Below are 20543 nucleotides of genomic sequence, written 5' to 3' on the forward strand. Positions count from 1 at the left end.
CGTGCCCAGCCCATGAAATGTCTTTCTATTGATATTTTCTGATTATTTTATATATTAAAGAGAATATTATAATGAGTGCTGGGTGAGGGAAAAAATAAAAACAGAGTGCAAATGCCATCATCCTCTATGTCTGGCAAGGGAGACAGCAAGCATCCCCGGGACAGATTTTGTTGGCATGAGGAAGGTTGTTTAATCACATCAGTGTAAGTCCAGTTGTTTTGTGTTGGTCTGGTAAATATCATATGGTAAATATCTGTTTGTTGTGACCAGAGCACAACAAACATGCCTCTGCGGTTGTCCCTTAGTCCACAGAGCCTGTGCTGGGTGACAACAAAGGCCCCAAGAGGGTCAACAACTGGGAGCTTCTCTGAAGGATTAAGATTCCCCAGCAGGGAAGGATACCCAGGGTGCTAAAGGTGCACCTGGGCTGATGGCCTGACGTGGAAGGTTTGTGGGAGAGATTTGGAGCTGGACAAGTGGATGCTCCTGCACATCCAGCTGCCTCTGACTCAGCTCTGGAGACAAAGGCAGAGCATGTGAGTGAGGGAGGTCTGATTTTAACCCTGAAGCCCAAGCCTCCCCTCGGGGGTAGACAAGTATGTGTATGCATAAGACCAGTGCCCAGCAGTGAGCAGAGGCCATGACTGAGGCGGGAGACAGGGACTGTAGTCCCTTCAGGCTACTGAAGTCACTAGCCTTCCTCACCCCCTCTGGAGCATTTAGAAGGAGAATGTGTCTGCTTTGGACCAAGTAAGATGTTGGGGTTTGTAGATGACTGGTGGGGGAGGCTTCAAATGTGAGCAGTTTGACATATGGGAGCTCCAGCTATTAATATTAATTGGAAAAATGATGAGCTGTGACTGTGTTTATACTGGCAGCTAGTGAAGCCGACTATGCCAGAGACGGGCAGATGTTGGGAAAAAAGGAATCAGGGCATTATGAACCTTACCCGAACCAGCCTTCTCAAGAGCAGGTACTCTTGAAAATATAAAACTCCAATCGAATTTCATCAGCCTTCACATAAAACTTCACGGCTCTCTGTTGTTCTTGGAATATAGACCAAAGGCTTTCAGATGGTCCTCATGGCTCCCCACCCTCCAGCCTCATCTCACGCTACTCTCCCCACCTCCAGCTGCACTGGTCTCTCCAGTGCACACACTGCCTACCTTGGGGGCTTTGCACATGTGATTTTCCCTGACTGCAGCATTCTTCCTGGTTTTTCCCTTGGTTAGATCCAATTCACCTCTCAGTTCAAACAGCACTTCCTCAGGGCAGCATTTCCTAACTGCCCTTTCTCCCTGAGACCAGACTGGTCCCCTTTTTAGGGGTGCTTAGAGATGCTGGAACTTATCCTTTGTGGCATTATTCCAGCTTGTAATGATAAATTTATTTTAGAATTTGAATAGGACCTGTCTCACCACCACACACACACACACACACACACACACACACACACGCCACTGTATCCAGCAGGTAGCATGATTCCTGGCATACGTGGATGCTCAAGAAACATGTGCTGAATGAGTGAATGCAGGTGATATGCCCTGAACCCTCAGGAACACCCTTAAACCTCACTGCCTCGCCGTCATCCCAACTTCCTTACTGCGTTTTCACACGCTGACCAAAGTCCAGACAAGGCTACTATGTCCAAAGGAGAGATTTCAAAGCAGAATTCATAAGGCAAGCTAAAGGAAACAAAACTGAAGAAGCGATTTCATACAGGTGAGCCCAAGGCAATACCCTGTGAAGAAGCAACAGCACATGGTAGACTGAAATATGAGATTGTTTAGAAATTCCTTCAAGAAAAGCAAAATCTTGAGCTGACAAGATCAAGAACTCATGCTCATATCTGGGTTCCCAAAGGAAGCAGGAAAAATAAGAACCTCTGACAATGCCTTAGGGAGTCAAGGAAAATGAAACTGGCTGGGTGCGGTGGCTCACGCCTGTAATTCCAACACTTTGGGAGGCAGAGATGGGCAGATGGCTTGAGGTCAGGAGTTCGAGACCTGCCCACGGTTAGGATGACTTTGTGGATAGGCGGTCATGTTTATATCTAGTAATTTTTGCTTCCTCCAAGGCATTCTGCTTTCAGCTGTAAAAAAATGCTATACACTAGAGTTAAACTGATTTGGATAGGCAGAGTCAATGACGGAAATATTCTTTTCATACCACAAATCTTTTCATTAAAATCAGATTTAGTCCCAAATTAAATAGTAAGTCATAGAACTTTGCATTGAAAACTTTATATCTATGATGGTTAATTTTATCTATAAATATGACTAAGCCACAGGATGTCCAGATATCTGGTTGAACATTATTTCTGCCTCTATGAAAAGACACACATTTGAATCAGTAGACGGAGTAAAGAAGACCCACCCTCACCAGTGTGCAGGCATCATCCAGTTCGTTGAGGGCCAAATACAATAAAAAGACAGAGGAAGGTTGAATTTTCCTCTCTGCCTGACAACTTGAGCTGGGGCATCCATGGATTCTGTCTTACCCTCAGTGCACCTTGTTCTCAGGCCTTCAGACTTGGACTGAAGTTTATACCATCAGCCCTCTGGTTCTGAGGCCTTTGAACTACACCAACAGCTTTCCAGACAACAGATCTCCAACTTGCAATAGATCATAGGACTTCTTGGCCTCCATAATTGCACGAACCAATTCCTTATCATTAATAACTCAATCAATCTCTCTATATATGTGATGGTTAATACTAAGTGTCAACTTGGTTGGATTGAAGAATGCAAAGTATTGATTCTGGGTGTGTCTGTGAGGGTGTTGCCAAAGGAGATTAACATTTGAGTCAGTGGACTGGGAGAGGCAGACTCACCCTCAATCTGGGTGGGGACCATCTAATCAGCTGCCAGCACAGCTAGAATATAAAGCAGGCAGAAAAACATGAAAAGACTAGACTGGCCTAGCTTCCCAGCCTACATCTTTCTCCCATGCTGGATGCTTCCTGCCCTTGAGCGTCACACTCCAAGTTCTTCAGTTTTGGGACTCGGACTGGCTCTCCTTTCTCCTCAGCTTGCAGACGGCCTGTTGTGGGACCTTGTGATTGGGTGAGTTAATACTTAATAAACTCCCTTTTATATATTTGTCTATCCTATTAGTTCTGTCCCTCTAGAGACCCCTAATACATTATATATTACATATATACATATAAATACATATATAATACATATAAAATATCTATCTCTATGTATGTATGTTTCTCTATATACATATTTATATATGTGTGTATATATATGCATGTGTGTGTATATATATACACACATGTATCTACATGTATATATATGCACACACACATCTATCTATAGATCTACCTCTCTCTCTCTCTCTTTCTCTATCTATGGTTCTATTTCTCTGGAGAACTCTAACATTACATCCTTAGATTGTAACTTGTTGGCGCTATGCCCCCAAAGAGATTCCTTTCTGTGATAAGATGACACTGGTTATCCTTTTTTAGCACCTAGAGCAAGTGCAAATACGTGTGCAATGTCAGAAGGATGGGCAGCCCACTCATAGTAGCTGATGGGCATTTGTCCATTATTGCTGCCGGGCCCTGTGGATCTGTGTTCATGACCATATGTTCATTATAAATAATGAAATCACCATCATGACATGGCTGAGAGATCTTTAAACCTGAACAAACAATTACAAATACAAACCCAGACACACCATGTCTGAGCATCCATGGATGGTGTGGACAATGAGCAGGCATCCATGGACGAGAGGACATTCACCAAGAGGGACAGATGGTGGCCACTGTTCTTCAAGAACACTACAATCAGTCATAGGCCCTGTCACCCAAGCCACTTCTGTTTCCTGCTCAGAGAAAAGCAGCTACAGTGTAGCACCTGGGCTAGTTATTTGAAAAGCAAAGAAGTCACTCCCCCTTTGCTCCACTTGCCTGCCTTCCCCATGCTTATTTCCCTTAAGAGTTTTAATGAAAGGTTATTCAACATCAGCATACGCAGAGAGTCACAAAATGACTCATTTTAAAATACATCACTTTATTGAGTCAGTATCATGTACATGAGGGAAAGTTCACCTTTTTACATCTACAGTTCTATGAATTCTGACAAATGCATGTAGTCATGCAACCACCACCACAAGCACGACATAGACCATCTCCATCACTGTAAAATGTTCCTTCCTGCTCCTTTGTAGTCAATTGTCTTCCCCACCTGAGCCCCTGGCAACAACTGATCTGTTCTCTATCCCTATAGCTTGGCCTTTCCCAGAATGTCACATAAACGGAATCATACTGTATGTAGTTGTTTGGATCTGGCTTCTTTCACTTAGCATAATGGCATGTTTTTGCATGTATCACTTGCTTGTTCCTTTTTATTACTGAATAGTGTTTTTTTTTCTTTGCCTTGTTGTATTAGAATTTGTTTATCCATTCACCAGTTGAGTGACAGTTGGATTATTTCTGGTTTTGAGAAACTATGAATAAAACTGCTGTCAACACTCACTGTGGGTTTCTGTAGTGACAGAGCTTTGTGGACATGAGTTTTCACTTCTCTTGGGTAACTAGGAGTGGGACTGCTGGATTGTGTAAGTGTCTTAGACTGTTCCAGCTGCTATAACAAAATACCATAGGCTAGGTGGCTTATAAACAGTAGAAATGTATTTCTCACAATCCTGGAGGCTAAGTCCAAAATCAGGGTGCCAGCCTGGCCGAGTTGTGGTGAGGGCCCTCTTCTGGGTTGCAGACTGGCAAAGTCCTGCTGTACCCTCACATGGCAGAAGGGCAAGACAGCTCTCTGGGCCTCTTTTATGAGGACACTAATTCCGTTCATGAGGGCTCCTCCCACCTCATGGCCCCACCTCCTAATACCATCTTCTTGGTGATTAGGTTTCAACATATGAATTTGGGAAGACACAGACATTCAGACCACAGCATGTGTGTTTACAACACAGCAATGCATGGAAGAGCCAAGGGCTCCACATCCCCCCGGCATTTGGTGTTGGCCACAGACTGACTCTATAAGCAGTTTAAAATAGTTGCTAATGATAAGAAGTTTGTTTTATTTGTTTGTTTTCCTAAAAGCACAGCTTCGATAGGTTTTAGATCTATCCAAAGAAGTTAATAATGAGATAAAGTATGCTTCTGGGTAATTGCACTCTTACATGATGACTTTTTCCCTCTTATCATTTAATTAAGACTTTTACAATCAACATCCTTGATACCAAAGCAGTAGGTAGGATAGCAATTGGTTCTGTGTTCAAGAAGTGTTTTTAAACATTCAAATGAGGTTGCATTGTCATTAAAAGAAAGCTTTCCACTTCTTAGTGCTGTTTTGAAATGAATGTAAAGATTCCTGGGCTCTGGGAAAAAGCAAACCCATAATTAGAACAATGGCAGCCTTGGACTGTTCTCATTTCTCTTCCAGGAAATGGTTTTTTAAAAGTTATTGGTCTACATGATGCATATGGATTATCTACTTTCAGAATGACGCACAGCCAGTTTAGAATACTGAGTTGCCCCAAATTTCCCTATAACTCCCTTCACTGCCCAATCCAACTGATTTTGTTCTCTACTCAGTACAAACATGCTACAAACTAATTTTAAACCATTAGCGTTGTCCAAATGGAACATAATTAGAGAAGTAACACTGTTACAAAAATAATTACGTAAACCAATATAAAGACTAGTACTCATAGCTTGAGGTGTTCACTGTGTTTGGAGTGTCAGTTTTACAGTTCTTCATTCGCCTAGGAAATTGAAAATAAAATGTGTTCGTTCAGCAACAGTGTGACAGCGGAAGACACAGAGGAGGAGAGCCACTTGGGGTAGGACTCCTCTGCCCTCTTTGGCCTGTTGTCCAGCAGCGGTTCACAAGCCAAGTCAACGCTATTTGTAAACTCAGCACTTTACAAACAAAACACAGACTTCTGTGCAGGCTTTTGCTAATTGTCCTTAGCAGCATTGTTGAATGTTTGAATTATCAGATAGACCGGGGCTGTGGGCTTAGTTTCCCTAGAATGGCTTCTAGATGTCTCTCTTGAGGTCCTCAGGCCTGAAGGCTGTGCAGGGAAGAATGAGAAGCTGTGATTTAGGTCCTTGATTGGAAACTACTGAAGCCCCATAGAAACAGAAAGTTAAAGATGAAAACTTTGCAGGACGCAGTACTATTCACTATAGCCTCCAGGATTCCAGCAAAATTATTTGTGTCCTCAATGATTGACCCCAAATAAAAGAGAACAGTATGAGGAGAGAATGGGACTAACATTAGTTAAACTTAACTACTATGTGCTGATCATTGCACTAGAGTCTGTTTCATAAATTTTCAAATTTAATCCTATCAGCCATCTTATGAATGAGATATGATCTCCCACAAGTACTTATAGCTGGGGAACCTGGAGGTCAGAGAGGTTAAGTAACTTGCTCATGTTGCTATTGTAGTGGCCAAACTCAAAGTCCATCCAGCCCTGACTCCAAAGCTTGTTCTCTTCCCACTACCCCACAATAGCCTCCCCAAAGACCTGACAGCATTCCTTAAAAATCCTACCCTCACCAGCATTGCCAAGAAAATCCAAGATGCCCAGTTAAATTCTCAGATAAAGAGCTAGTATTTTCTTAGTATTTATATGTCTCAAATATTGCATAGGACCTACATATATACTAACAGTCATCCTTTGCTTATCCTAAATTGGAACTTAACTGGGCATCCTGTAGTTTTATTTGCTAAATCTAGCAGCCTAGCCCTCATTGACGCTTTCTGGCCACATGATGGTGATGTCAATGTTCTGAAGTTTGCTCTTCATTATTAAATCATTCAAAAAAGAGTTCTTCCCATTTTGGGGGATGGTGGAGTGATGAGGAAGTGTTCTAAGGGAGGGGTCCATTTGAGCATAACCATGTGTGAGAAAATAACAGGCACTTCCTTCTTTATGGATCACTGCACTGGAATAGGCTGGAAAGTGCTGGGCTGGCTGGGTAGATTTGCATGATGCCCAGGTGTCTAATGCATAACTTTCCAAAGTGTGTTTTGTGGAGCCCCAGTTCATGAGCTACTTATTTTGTGGACACGTAACTTTAGGAGAGGCTATGAATGGCACTCCCCTTGGAGAATATCCCCTGGGCATGCTCTGGTATTAGAGAAAGCCTAGAGAAGAGACTGTATTAATTCTCTAGACCTTAGACCGTGTCAGTCTCCCTGGAGACAACAGGTGGAGCCCCCTTCCTGTGGGAGGACAAGAAACCCAGTGCTGACTTGGGTCCCATTCTCAGGCTGTTTCTGAGACTCTTCAAGCCGTGTTTACAAGTTCTTTTTTATTCTGGGGCCCTTGGTACACAGTTGAGTCAAAAGTGCTCAGTTGCCAGCACAGAGCCTCTGTGGTCTGTAAATCCTCAGCAGTGTCAATCCTATAAATCCCGGGCTGGGCTGCACTCCACCTTCCCTACTTCACCCTTGCCACCTTGTCACCTGCTTCTCCAGGCTGCTGTGCTCTTCCATGCTGATTCACACCCTGCTTCCTGTTTACGCTTCCCCAGCACAGAAAAGGCAAACGGCACTGGACAGCCCACAACTCTAGAGTCAGCAGCATCTCTGTCTGGCCGTAGGGTGCTGGTAAACATTTAGCCACCTGCTGGAGGGGCTGAGCCCTAGCGTTTGCAATTCCTGTGATTTCACGCTCCCGGCTGTGATGTTATTGAATGGAGTTGGAAAGAGATGCACAACAGCACATGTTTATATTGTATTTTCCTCAGACTGGTGCAATAGACCTCAAGAGCACTGATGAGAGAAAATGTAGTAAAATAATTATCAAGCAATGAACTCTGAGTATTTATGACCTCTGTTTTTAATATAATTTATTTAATTGTAAACGTATATAATTTAGTTTTAATTTAATTTTTTTTTAGAGACAAGGTCTCACTCTGTCACCCAAGCTGGGGTGCAGTGATGCAATCATGGCTCACTGCAGCCTCCAACTCCTGGGCTCAAGGAATCCTCCTGCCTCAGCCTTTCGAGCAGGTGTGTGCCACCACCATCCCTGAGCCCAACGTCAATCATTCTTTTTGAATTTTTTGTAGAAACAGGGACTTGCCCTCCCACCCAGGCTGGTCTTGAACTCCTGGCCTCAAGCAATCCTCCTGCCTCGGCCTCCCAAAGTTCTGGAATTATAGGCGTGAGCTGCCACACCCAGCCTATAATTTAGTTTTAAATGATGGCCATGTTTATCAACCTGCTTGCAAAATTCCTGAAAATTTTACAATCAGCTCTTACAAGTCCATAGAGCTAGTTCCAGCATACTACTGTGAGTTTCAGGGTAGACCTCTCCTTAGCCTTCAGCTGGGCTCCAAATTGCAGGGCCTATAAGTTCCATCCATCACCCACTTCTCCCATCTCCACCACAAGCAATGGGAATGTACTTGAAACCATGTTTACCCTACTCGGAAACGACGCCCAACTCCTTCCCCTAAAAAACTCTGCAAGATGCAAACCTGCCACTTGTGAAGATCAGCCTTGAGATTATCACACAGGTCCCTTTATCTCGAGCCACCATCATTCAGAACAGAATAGTTGCTTCACTTTGCATAAACAAAAGGGCAATCATGTATTTTTCTCAAAGCAAAAGAATAGTCTGCTCCCAAAGGTGAATTCTAGTTTCTAGCTGAAAGTCAGCACAGTGGAGAACCACTGAAGCTTTGGAATTTGGGGTGACCTTTCCCCAACTCCCAGGATTTCAAGGATTTCAGCATCCAGTCTTAGACAGGACTCCAAGTCCCTGTCCTCCATCCCTGCTGAAGAAAAGCTTTTCCCAGACATATAGCCTACCGTGGGTGTTGTGTTGGTTTTTTTGTTTGTTTGTTTGTTTTTGTTTTATTGTTTTTTGGAGACAGAGTCTCCCTCCGTCGCCCAGATTGGAGTGCAGTGGCACGATCCCGGCTCACTGCAACCTCCTACCAGGTTCTAGCGATTCTCCTGCCTCAGCCTCCCGAGTAGCTGAGATTACAGGCACACGCCACCAAGCCCAGCTAATTTTTGTATTTTTAGCAGAGGCGGGGTTTTGCTATGTTGGCCAGGCTGGTCTCAAACTCCTGGCCTCAAGTGATCTGCCCACCTCGACTTCCCAAAGTGCTGGGAATACAGGTGTGAGCCACCGCACTGGGCCAAAGGTATTGTGGTTAAATTGTGTCCCCTCCCCAAAAAATACGTTGAAGTCCTAACCCTGGCACCTGTGAACGTGACCTTATTTTGAAATAGAATGTTTGTAGGTATAATCAAGTTAAAATGAGGTCATACCAGATTAGTATGGGCCCTAAATTGAATGATGTCCTCACAAGGAGAGGAAGACACACAGAGGGAAGACAGCTGTGTGAAGACAGAGGCAGAAACAAGATTGATGTAGTCACATGTAGGACTTTGAGCCTCCTAAACTGTGAGAAACCCAGTTTTTTTTTTTTTAGCTTGTTACAGCAGCCCTAAAAAACTAATACATTTGGGTACCCAGCTCTGACTGCAAAGATCTATTACTCCCTCCCAGAACTTAAAAAGATTCAGACAAAAGAGGATACCACTAAGACAGTGGGGTTTCTGCTGTGGTCCCGCGTTTGTTCTGGAAGTCTCAGGTTTGCCCTCTGAATCCACACTGCGTCCTTCTCTGTCTGCCCTGCTCTGGGCCGAAGCTGACATACAATGGACCACACCAACAGGACCCTCTGCACTCTCGCTTCTGGTTGTGCCACTAGGAGGTCGCAGCAGGAGACAGGAGGGAGAGAGGGAGGCCAGGGCATGGATTCCGCCAGCTCCCTCCTGCAGGTCAGCTGTAGCTGAAGATCGCAGCTCTCATCACGCTTCTCCCAGCTTCTCTGTGTCCAGGTTCCACTAGCCCCTCCCATCCTGGCCTCTAGAATGAAGGGTGGTAATGTACCCACTGGCCCCAGTGTCCCCTAGTGTACCACACTATTCTTCATGATTTGCCTAAACCCTGTGTATGAGTCTTCTCGGGCTACCATAACAAAATACCACAGACTGGATGGCTTAGATGAAGAAATGTATTCTCTCAAAGTTCTAGAGGCCGAAGCCCAAGATCAAGATGCTGTCAGGATCCGTTTCTGGCGTGGGCCATCTTCCTGGCTTGCAGGCAGCCACCTTCTCACTGTGTCCTCACGTGGCCTTGTCTCTGTGTGCATACACTCCTGCTGTGTCTCCTCCTCTGCTTATGTGGACACCAGACCTATTGCACTAAGGCCCCACCCATATGGCCTCATTTAAAGTAAATTATCTCCCTAAAGCCCCATCTTCAAATATAGTGACAATGGAGGGTAGGAATTCAACATATGAATTTTGGGAGGACACAATTCAGTCTATGACACCCTGCTCACATCTCAGTTAAGACTGAGACAAAGTCTTATGGGCGGGAGTTTTCTTGGGAAGTGGAGTGGGGGACCAGGGAGTGTGAAATTGGGGCGGAGGGAACCTCAGTGCAACAGCAGAGCAACCAGCACTTGATCCCCCAGGACCTTCTGCAGAAGCACGAAGATTTTGCATCAGAACTGCCCACCTGCAAGATGGGTGGATTTCCGTACCCCTTCAGTAGAGGCTGTCCAGCGGGGAATTAACTCCCTGCTGGTTTCTGGCTGTACTCGTGTCATCTGTTTAGCATGAGCTCCCATGGCCTCCAAGTCTCTACAGTGTCAGGGAAGTCCCAGGGCAAAGATGAAGGCAAAGTCCATCTGGGGTGAGGGATGTTAGCACCAAGCAGGTGGGGCCCCAAACTTCACTCCACCCATGGCTGAAGTCAGAGGTGGAGCACAGAGGATCAGAGTCAGAAACAAGGGCAGGAGATGCAAGTTCTTTTATTAAATTCTCAAATTACCCAATTTGTATGGGCCATCTGTTTCCTACCTGGACCTTGACACATTCAGAAGTCAACAGGACACTGTCCGAATGGGTTTTGGTTAGTAACTTCCTTATAGCGTCTCTCACTGTGGCTCACCCATCTGTGTTGTTCTCCTCATCCATTCAGGAGATGAGATTTTTTTTTTTTTTTTTTGAAACAGAGTCACACTCCATCGCCCAGGCTGGAGTGCAGTGGCGCGATCTCGGCTCACTGCAAGCTCTGCTCCCCGGTTCATGCCATTTCCCTGCCTCAGCCTCCCGAGTAGCTGGGACTACAGGCACCCGCCACCACGCCCGGCTAATTTTTTGTATTTTTAGTAGAGACGGGGGTTTCACCGTGTTAGCCAGGATGGTCTCGATCTCCTGACCTCGTGATCCACCCGCCTCGGCCTCCCAAAGTGCTGGGATTACAGGCGTGAGCTACCGCGCCCGGCTCAGGGGATGAGATTTTTAATGGCCTCTATTTATGATTTTGGAGGGTGAAGGAAATTGGTCTGGAGATGTCTTGGGCCCCAGTGAAGGAGTTTACACCTTCCAAGATGTTTGAGAACCACTTTACCACAACACACCTCTGGGATGTTTCAGTCCGAGCAAATGTCAGCATTTGGTAGCAGCAGGTGAACATAAGCACCATCTACAGGGATTAGGGAATCAGAAGGAAAGTACTTTATAGTTGCCAAGATAAGAACATAATTTCCTATTAGTTTGCCCCCAGTAAATAGAAACAGCCAGCAGAAAATCCCTGGCCAAAAGCTCCTTTGCTCTATGCCAACAAATTTCATGATGTCCCGGAGGATGTGAAGAATTGAGGCAATGTCCAGCCTAACGCCACTCACAGGAAGGCGGGGAGGGCGGGGTCCAGAGGGCTCCTGTCTCTTGTCTTTCTCCTGTGGGCTCTACTGCTCCAAAGGACCTGGAAACCTGTGGAGGAATCAGCTGAACCTGAACCTGTTACATAATTAACCCCCTGGTTGTTCTGTCCTGACCTTGACTTATCCTTTTTCTTTCTTTTTCTTTTCTTTTCTTTTCTTTTTTTTTTTTTTTTTTTTTTTTTTTTTTTTGAGACAGGGCCTCATGTTGTCACCCAGGCTGGAGTACAGTGGCACCATCTTGGCTCACTTGGAGCCTTGAGCTCCCAGGTTCAAGCCTCAGCCTCCCAAGTAGCTGTGATTACAGGTGTGTGCCACCACGCATGGCTAATTTTTGTATTTTTAGCAGAGATGGGGTTTTGCAGTGTTGCCTAGGCTGGTCTCAAACTCCTGAGTTCCCACCTGCCTTGACTTCCCAATGTGCCAGGATTACAGGTGTGAGCCATCATGCCCAGCTGACTTGTTCTTGATTTTGTAACTGATACAAATGTGAATTCACCTCTATTCCAAGTTTATTAGTAAAGGAAGAAGGAAAAATAATTCTTCCAGAATTCAGGCCTAAGGGCCTAAGGGCTAACCCTGGGTTAATGTGCCTGAGGTGGGTGTTACACCTTTCATGCCCTCTCATGAATCAGACCTTCCAGTATTTATGGCCTAGAGGAGTCCCTTCCCACACTGATGCTGGGCTTGGCCATGTGACTTGCTTTGGCCAATGGGTACCAGCACAGGTGACCCAAGGAGAGGCCTGATAAGTACTTGTACATGGGGGCCTGACCTTTGGGGATTGTCACCACCATGGAAAACACCTGAGCCATCCTGCTGGTGAGGCCCCATGGAACAGCACTGAGGCTCCTTGGCCTATAGCCCCAGAATGTGAATGAGACCTTAGACCTGTGGTCCCCAACCTTTTTGGTACCACAGATCGGTTTCATGGGAGACAATTTTTCCACAGATGGGCTGGGGGATGGTTTTGGGAAGAAACCTTTCCACCGCAGATCATCAGGCATTCCACTCTCATAAGGAGCCACAACCTAGATCCCTCACAGGTGCAGTTCATAGTAGGGTTCGTGCTCCTGTGGCCCTGGTCCGCTGATCTGACAGGAGGTGGAGCTCAGGCGGTAATGTGTGCTCACCCACCACTCACCTGCTGCTGTGTAGCCTGGCTCCTAACAGGCCGCTGGTACCAGTCCATGGCCCAGGGATTGTGGACCCCTGCCTTAGACCATGCAGCCCTATATGAGCCTCCAGGTGAGTCTGCAGCCTCATGAGTAACCCTACCTAAGACTTCACAGCTGAGCCCAGACTTGTAAGTAAATAATAGAGGCCACTCTATGCCACTAGCTTTGGGGTGGTTTGTTATTGAGCAACGACCGAGACATGGCTCTTGATCTGGACTTGCCTCCCTCATTCACTGAAGCTGTACCCTACTGGGCTCTTACCGTGTACTGGACTGAGTGATGGGCAGGTGGGGCGCAAAGGTGGATGTGTGTGTTCCATCGAGCAACTCGGGGTTCAAGGAAACACTGCAGCTCAAGCTGCAAGCAAGGTCCTGGGGACCCATCCAGGAGTTCCATTAATCCTCAGCGCCGAGAGATCATGCAGGCCTTTAAGATCTCTAAGGCCCTCTTCCTGCCTCCCTGGCTGCCTCTCAGTACTGTTTTTATCTCTCTGCTGTGCCACCCCAGGCATGGAGCGTAGTGGGCTTCCATTACCCTTCAGCCCCACTGAAACCTCCCCAAAGGCAGATGTGTGCATAACAGCCCTTACCACAGGCTCGTGACAGTGGTTGTTTGGACCTCAAGATGGCAGATCCTCGGCTCAGGCCCCATTGCTTAAAGGCTTTGCCATCTTGGACAAGTTGCTTACCTCCTCCGTGCTTCCCTTCCTTGGCTCTAGGCCAGGGAGCCTCAGTGCACTTCCATGGGGCCTCGCCAGCAGGACAGCTCAGGTGTTTTCCATGGCGGTGGCAGAATCCCCATGGGTGGGTGGCGGGGGGGTGTGGAATATGGCTAGAACCCCTTTCAAAATGGCCATTGTAAGGAATAGATGAGATAAACCAGATATTTATTAGGCACCCGAGTGCCTAATATTCAACAGTATTACGGCCCTGCAGAAATACAAATAACATAAATGAATATTATCTGGGCCTCCAGTGCTGGGATTTCTCACAGGGTGGATTTCTCCACAGCCTGTGATATTTTGTCACGGCCATGTCCTTTCCCAACCCCCAGCCACTTCATCCTGAGGCCACACTCTTCAGTTTTCTGGGCTCCTTCGCCCCTTCCATGTGACTCAGTTCTGGGATTTCGCCAGTAGCAGCCGTGCAGCTCCCACCAGCCCCTGCTCAGCTCTTGGCCAAAGGCACCAGAGTGCTGAGTGCTCCCTGCTCACTGGCCGTCCACCCCAGGTGACCAAGCAGGTGGGGCTGCGACACTTCTATCCTCTCTCCCCTCCCTCTAGTTGGACCTGAGCCGTCGGAATTTATTTTCCCAGAGAAATGAATGATGCACTGCCCTTCAAACAGAAGCTGTGACAGTCACTTCAGGTTTTTAAAATAAGAGAATTGGCTGGGCGCGGTGGCTCACGCCCGTAATCCCAGCACTTTGGTAGGCCGAGGCGGGCAGATTGCCTGAGTTCAGGAGTTCGAGACCAGCCTGGGCAACATGGTGAAACCCTGTCTCCACTAAAATACAAAAAATTAGCCAGGCGTGGCGGTGTGCACCTATAGTCCCAGCTACTTGGAAGGCTAAGGCAGGAGAATTGCTTGAACCCAGGAGGCGGAGGTTGCAGTGAGCCAAGGTTGCACCACTGCACTCCAGCCTGGGTGACAGAGTGAGACTCTGTCTCCAAAAAATAAATAAATAAATAAATAATAAAATAAAATAAAAGAATTTCCACTTTCACCTATGAACAATGCCGGCCTTCTCCCTAGTGTGATCAGCACCCACTATCCCAAGGTCCTCCCTGGCAGGACACTGGCACCACCCTTGCCCACACCACCACTGCACCTCCAGCTCTCTCCCCATCCTTGCCTGGTGAATGCAGCCTGTAGAGCTCAGAACTGGCCAGGTGTGAAAGCCAGATACCCGTGCAATCCTCACATCCTGCACACTAATGCAGACCGTGTCCCTTTTTCTGAGGAAGGAAATTAAAACTGGGGGAAGGACAGAGCATTCCCATTCCAGGAGCCTGGGAGCTCTGATAGGACCCAATTGATATTGACTGAGATGAAAGTGGCCACATCACCTGAGGCTTGTCTGCCTGGATTTTCCCCCCATTAACCAGAAAAGAAAGGAACCTAAAGCCTTGTGATAAGAAAATTCATTTTCTATAAAGCAGGCTTCTTGGAGCAGATATATCAGGACGTGATGTGAATGCTGACACCCTGACACAGTCCTGTGTGGCTTAACCACGGGGCTGGTTCTGAGAGATGCCGCGTTAGGCGATTTCATCGTGGTGAGAACATCATAGAGTGTTCTCACACAATCCTAGGTGGTGCAGCCTACCACACACCTAGGTTCGATGGTACACCGCATTGCTCCTAGGCTACAAACGTGTACAGTATGCTGCTCTGCTGAATACTGTAGGCCACTGTGACATGATGGGAAGCATTTTTGTATCTAAGAATAGAATAGACACAGTCGAAATACAGTATGAAAGATGGAAAATGACCCACCTGTCTTGGAGCTGGCAGGACTGGAAGTTGCTCTGGATGGGCCAGTGAGTGAGGAGTGAATGTGGAGGCCTGGGACGTCACTCTACACTGCTGTAGACTTTAGAAACAAGCTACACTTACTTACACTGCACCAACTCTTCCAAAATATTTTCCTTTCTTCAATGATCAATTCGTCTTTGTTTACTGTAATTTTTTTACTTAATAAGCTTTGTAATTTTTTAATATTTTGACTCTTGTAATAACACCTAGCTAAAACACAAACACATTGTACAACTGTAAAAAAATACTTTCTTCATGTTATTGTTCTATAAGCTTTTTCCTTTTAAACTTTTCTTTTTTTTTTTTTTTTTTTGAGACAGAGTTTTGCTCTCATTGTCCAGGCTGGAGTGCAATGATGCGATCTCAGCTCACTGCAACCTCTGCCTCCCAGGTTCAAATGATTCTCCTGCCTCAGCCTCCTGAGTAGCTGGGATTACAGGCATGCGCCACCATGCCTGGCTAATTTTGTATTTTTAGTAGGGAAGGGGTTTCTCCATGTTGGTCAGGCTGGTCTCAAACTCCCAACCTCAGGTGATCTGCCCGCCTCGGCCTCCCAAAGTGCTGGGATTACAAGCATGAGTCACAGCGCCCAGCCTTAAAATTTCTTTTTTTTTTTATTTTTATTTTTACTTTTTAAACCACTGGCAGAGCCACATCACCACAAACACGAGAGGAATGCCTTGCACCGAGACGACATTATGACAACTAGGTGATAGGACTTTTCCAGCTTCATTATAACCTCATGGGCCATGGTTGTATCTACAGTCTATTGTTGACCCGCACGTTGTTATGTGGCATGTGACTATATTTGCTTAAGAAGCCAATCATGCCCCATCTCCAGACATGTATGAATTTACCTGACAGCATTCAGGAAATATGTTCTATTACTATACTTTTTCTAAAGCAAATCAAACATAGTTCTGAGACTCTGCTTGACAAAGGTAGTGTGAATTCACTTCATCGGGTTTTGGGATGCCACTCTGCTTCCCTCAAGTACTGTAAGAGTCTGTCCAGAAATTTTGGGGAAAGGTCTTTTTGGCATTCAGTCCATCCTGGATGATGTATGAATCCTCATGCATTGTCTCAGGTCATGTGGTCCCTTCGAAGGTGGACTGCCACGTCCTTTCTGAGCAAAGCTTGGATGCAAAGACCATTAGCCTCATAGCTTAGGGCTTGGTCTCTGGGTATCCCATGAGAATCCTGTTATTGACAGGGTGCTGCAATGGAAGGGGATGGAAGGAGAAATCCATCCCACTTGGGCTTGGGAAGTCTAACTGCTCTCTTTGAGGTCACACCACTGCTCACTTCCTAAAGCCCCAGGCCCCTGCTCAGTCATGGTCTCCTGAAATGCCCATGTCCTTGGCCCTGAAACCTGGGAGTGTAACTTCTATGGCAAAAGGGACTTTGCAGATGCAATTAAATTAATACTCTTAAAATGGGGAGATTATACTGGATTATCCAGGTGCATCCTAAATATAATCATACGTATCCTCAGAAGAGGGAGGCAGAGAGAGATTTGACTTCGGAAGAGGAGAAGGCCGTGTGATGAAGGAAGCAGAGAATGGAGGATGCACTTTGAGGATGGAGGAAGGAGCCACAGGCAAAAGAAGGTTGGAGCCTTCTAGAAGTTAGAAAAGGTGAGGAAATGGATTCTACCCTAGAGCTTCCAGCAGGAACCAGCCCTGCCACTTCAAACTTCCAGCCTCCAGAACTGGAAGATGATAGAGTTGTGTTGTGTCAAGCACCATGTTTGTGATGATTAGTTATAATGGCACCAGGAAACTAACACAGCTCCTTTACTCCCTGGACAACTGAGCTCTTGGGCCTAGACTTTTTTTTTTTTTAACAGATCGAAGTGTTGATAAGATGAGAAAACCCAGCCCTCTAGGACCCAAAGACTGGGCTGCCTTCTTAGAGTGCAGAAAGGAAAATACCTTCATTTCTTTCATCAATGACTTCATGGCAGGAGGTAAGACACGGTTGGTTTCTCAATCACGATATCCTGTCCCTCAGGAACATTTGAAGTCTTAGTCATCAGGGGCTCCTGGAAACCTACTGAGACTGGAAAGATGCAGCACTGGCCCATAAAGCTTGGGGTCACACAGGTCTGTCACCAATGCTTGAAAAACCCGTCCTTGGCTGGGGGGCTTCGGTCACCTGCACTAGTAGAAAGTCTGTGGACCCATTTTTCGTGAAGAGGAGATCTGCTGACCTTCTATAAACAATTGCCCGAGTGGAGGCAGGGCTCATCGAGACTCACCCAGCAGAGGAAAATGAGCCCAACACTGCGGCTGGGCAAAGTGGGACTGAGCATGGGTAAGGAGCAGTGTGGGCCTGAGGGGCTCTGCAGGGAGGATGTGCAACGTGGTGTTCTATCCACATGGGGTGTGCCTTCAGGCTGTGCATGGGCAGGACAGGGCTCTCCCTCCCTACTGTCAGGCTGCAAAACGTAGGACATTGGTAGGTAAGAATTCCACTTATTTGGGGGAAAATCTATATTCCATAATTTCTATGTTACTCATGCTTTATTGTGCCTTCCCAAGATATTTTGTATTTCTAAGGGGTATGGAAAGAGTCCATCCTCTTTAGTTTTCTCATAAAAACACTAGGCAATCATCCAGTTAGACAAGTACAATTGTCCCTTGGTATCCATGAGGGATTGGTTCCAGGACACCAAACTCCATGGATGCTCGAGTCCCTTACAGAAAATGATGTAGTATTTGCATATAACCTACACACATCCTCCCCTATGCTTTAAATTATCTCTAGATTGCTTAGCATACCCAGTACAATCCAAATGCTACATACGTAGTTGTCATACTGTATCATTTAGGGAATAATAACAAGAAATAAATTCTGTACATGTTCAACACAGACACAACCATCCATTCGGTTTCTTCCAAGTATTTTTGATTCCTGGTTGGTTGAATCCACAGATGCAGAACCCAGAACCCACGGATATAGATGGACTGCTGTCTATCAGTTTCCTACTGCTGCCGTAACAAATGACCACAAACTTCATGGCTTAAAACAACACAAATTTATGATCTTGTAGTTCTGGAGGTCAAAAGTCTGAAACTCACAGGGTGATATGGTTTGGCTGTGTCCCCACCCAAATCTCATCTTGAATTGTAGCTCCCAGAATTCCCACGTGTCATGGGAGGGAATAAGTGGGAGGTAATTGAATCATGGGGGCAGGTCTTTCCCAGGCTATTCTTGTGATAGTGAATAAGTCTCACAAGAGCTGATGGTTTTATAAATGGGAATTCCCCTGCACAAGCTCTCTTGCCTGCCACCATGTAAGACGTGCCTTTGTTCCTCCTTTGCCTTCTGACATGATTGTGAGGCCTCCCCAGCCATGTGGAAGTGTGAGTCAATTAAACCTCTTTCCTTTATAAATTACCCAGTCTCAGGTATGTCTTTATTAGCAGTGTCAGAATGGACTAATACACTGGGCAAAGATCAAGAAGTCAGGAGGGCCACACTCCTTCTGGAGGCTCAGGGAGAATCTGTCTTTCCCATTTGCTGCTTCTAGAGGCTGCCTGGGTTCCTTGGCTCCAGGCCTCTTCCTCTGTTTTTGAAACCAGCAATCTCATCACTCCAACATCTGCTTCTATTACCTCATGCCCTGAGTCTGCCTCTCCTGCTTCTCGCTTACTTGCAGGGCTTGGATAATCCAGGATAGTCTCCCATCTCTAGATTATTATTATTTTTTTTAGATGGAGTCTCACTCTTGTCGCCCAGGCTGGAGTGCAATGGCGCAATCTTGGCTCACTGCAACCTCCACCTCCTGGGTTCAAGCAATTCTCCTGCCTCAGCCTCCCGAGTAGCTGGGATTACAGGCTCCTGCCACCAAGCCTGGCTAACTTTATTGATTTTTAGTAGAGATGGGGTTTCACCATGTTGGCCAGGCTGGTCTCGAACTCCTGACCTCAGGTGATCCACCCACCTTGGCCTCCTAAAGTGCTGGGATTAGAGGCGTGAGCCACCACGCCTGGCCTCCCATCTCTAGATTCTTAATCACATCTGCAAAGTTCTTTTTTCCAAGCGAGCTGATATATTCACAGGTGCCAGGGATCAGGACATGGACAGTTTTGGGGGGTCATTATTCTGCCCACCATAGCAAACAAATTTACTATGATATTTTAAAACCCAGCTATAAATATCTGTTCATGGAAACTTCTCAAGCGAGTCTAGTGCTATCTGCAGGTGCCTGACACAGCCCTAAGTAAATGCTTGCTTCTTTCTCTCATTCGTTTCCCTTAAGTTCCAGCTGTCCTTGTACATTTGCTCACTCATGAGCCTTCCCTTCCCAGTCCTTAGAAGCAGCTTCTGGAGATGACCCCATTGTGAAGTTTCTAAGGCTCCCCACAAAGGGCCTCTGGGGCCTGCGGATGAATAAGTCCTTGACCAGCCTCCACCTCCCTCTTCTAGGGTCTGACGATTGGCTGGCTAGTCCATTGCCAGAAAGAAAACGGTCTTATTCCTAGGCAATCAGAAACACACATGGCTTCCAGAAGATGGGGCCAGACATGTCCTTACTTACATACAGAGCCCTCCTCCCTGTGAGGGTCTCTGCTTTCTCTGCCCTCTCTCTTTTTTCCTCCCATCCTCAGCCCTTCCTCAGGATCCTGGCTCCATCCTGGTGGCAGCCCACAGAGTCATGGGGAGCATTCCTCCTGCACTATCCAGGAAGCCAAAGCAAGGTTCCTCCCTGTTCCGCTGCTTAGCACAAGTCATAAGATTTTCAGGCTCCTTTGGGCAGGATGTGAACAAGACAAGTCCTTCTTGCTAATATTAACCATTAATATGTATTATCATTTTGGTGATCTTCCTAGCTTGGCTGTCTTTCTAAGACCCTCTCCTCACTGGGATACGAGGAAAAGACAAGAAGGCTGTAAGAAGGATGGAAAATCCTATCCTCCCACAAACCATAATCAACTGAATGTATAATAATTGAATGAGTAAATGCATGCATGAAATGCATCCAACGTCTTTACCTTCCTATTATCTCATACCTTGTAAAAGACAAGAGACTTTGGCAATGAAGACTGCCTTTACTGCAGAGCTGGACCAGCAACCCCATCTGTAGCCCCT

Source organism: Pan paniscus, chromosome 17, assembly GCF_029289425.2.
Source record: "Pan paniscus chromosome 17, NHGRI_mPanPan1-v2.0_pri, whole genome shotgun sequence".
NCBI lineage: Eukaryota > Metazoa > Chordata > Mammalia > Primates > Hominidae > Pan > Pan paniscus.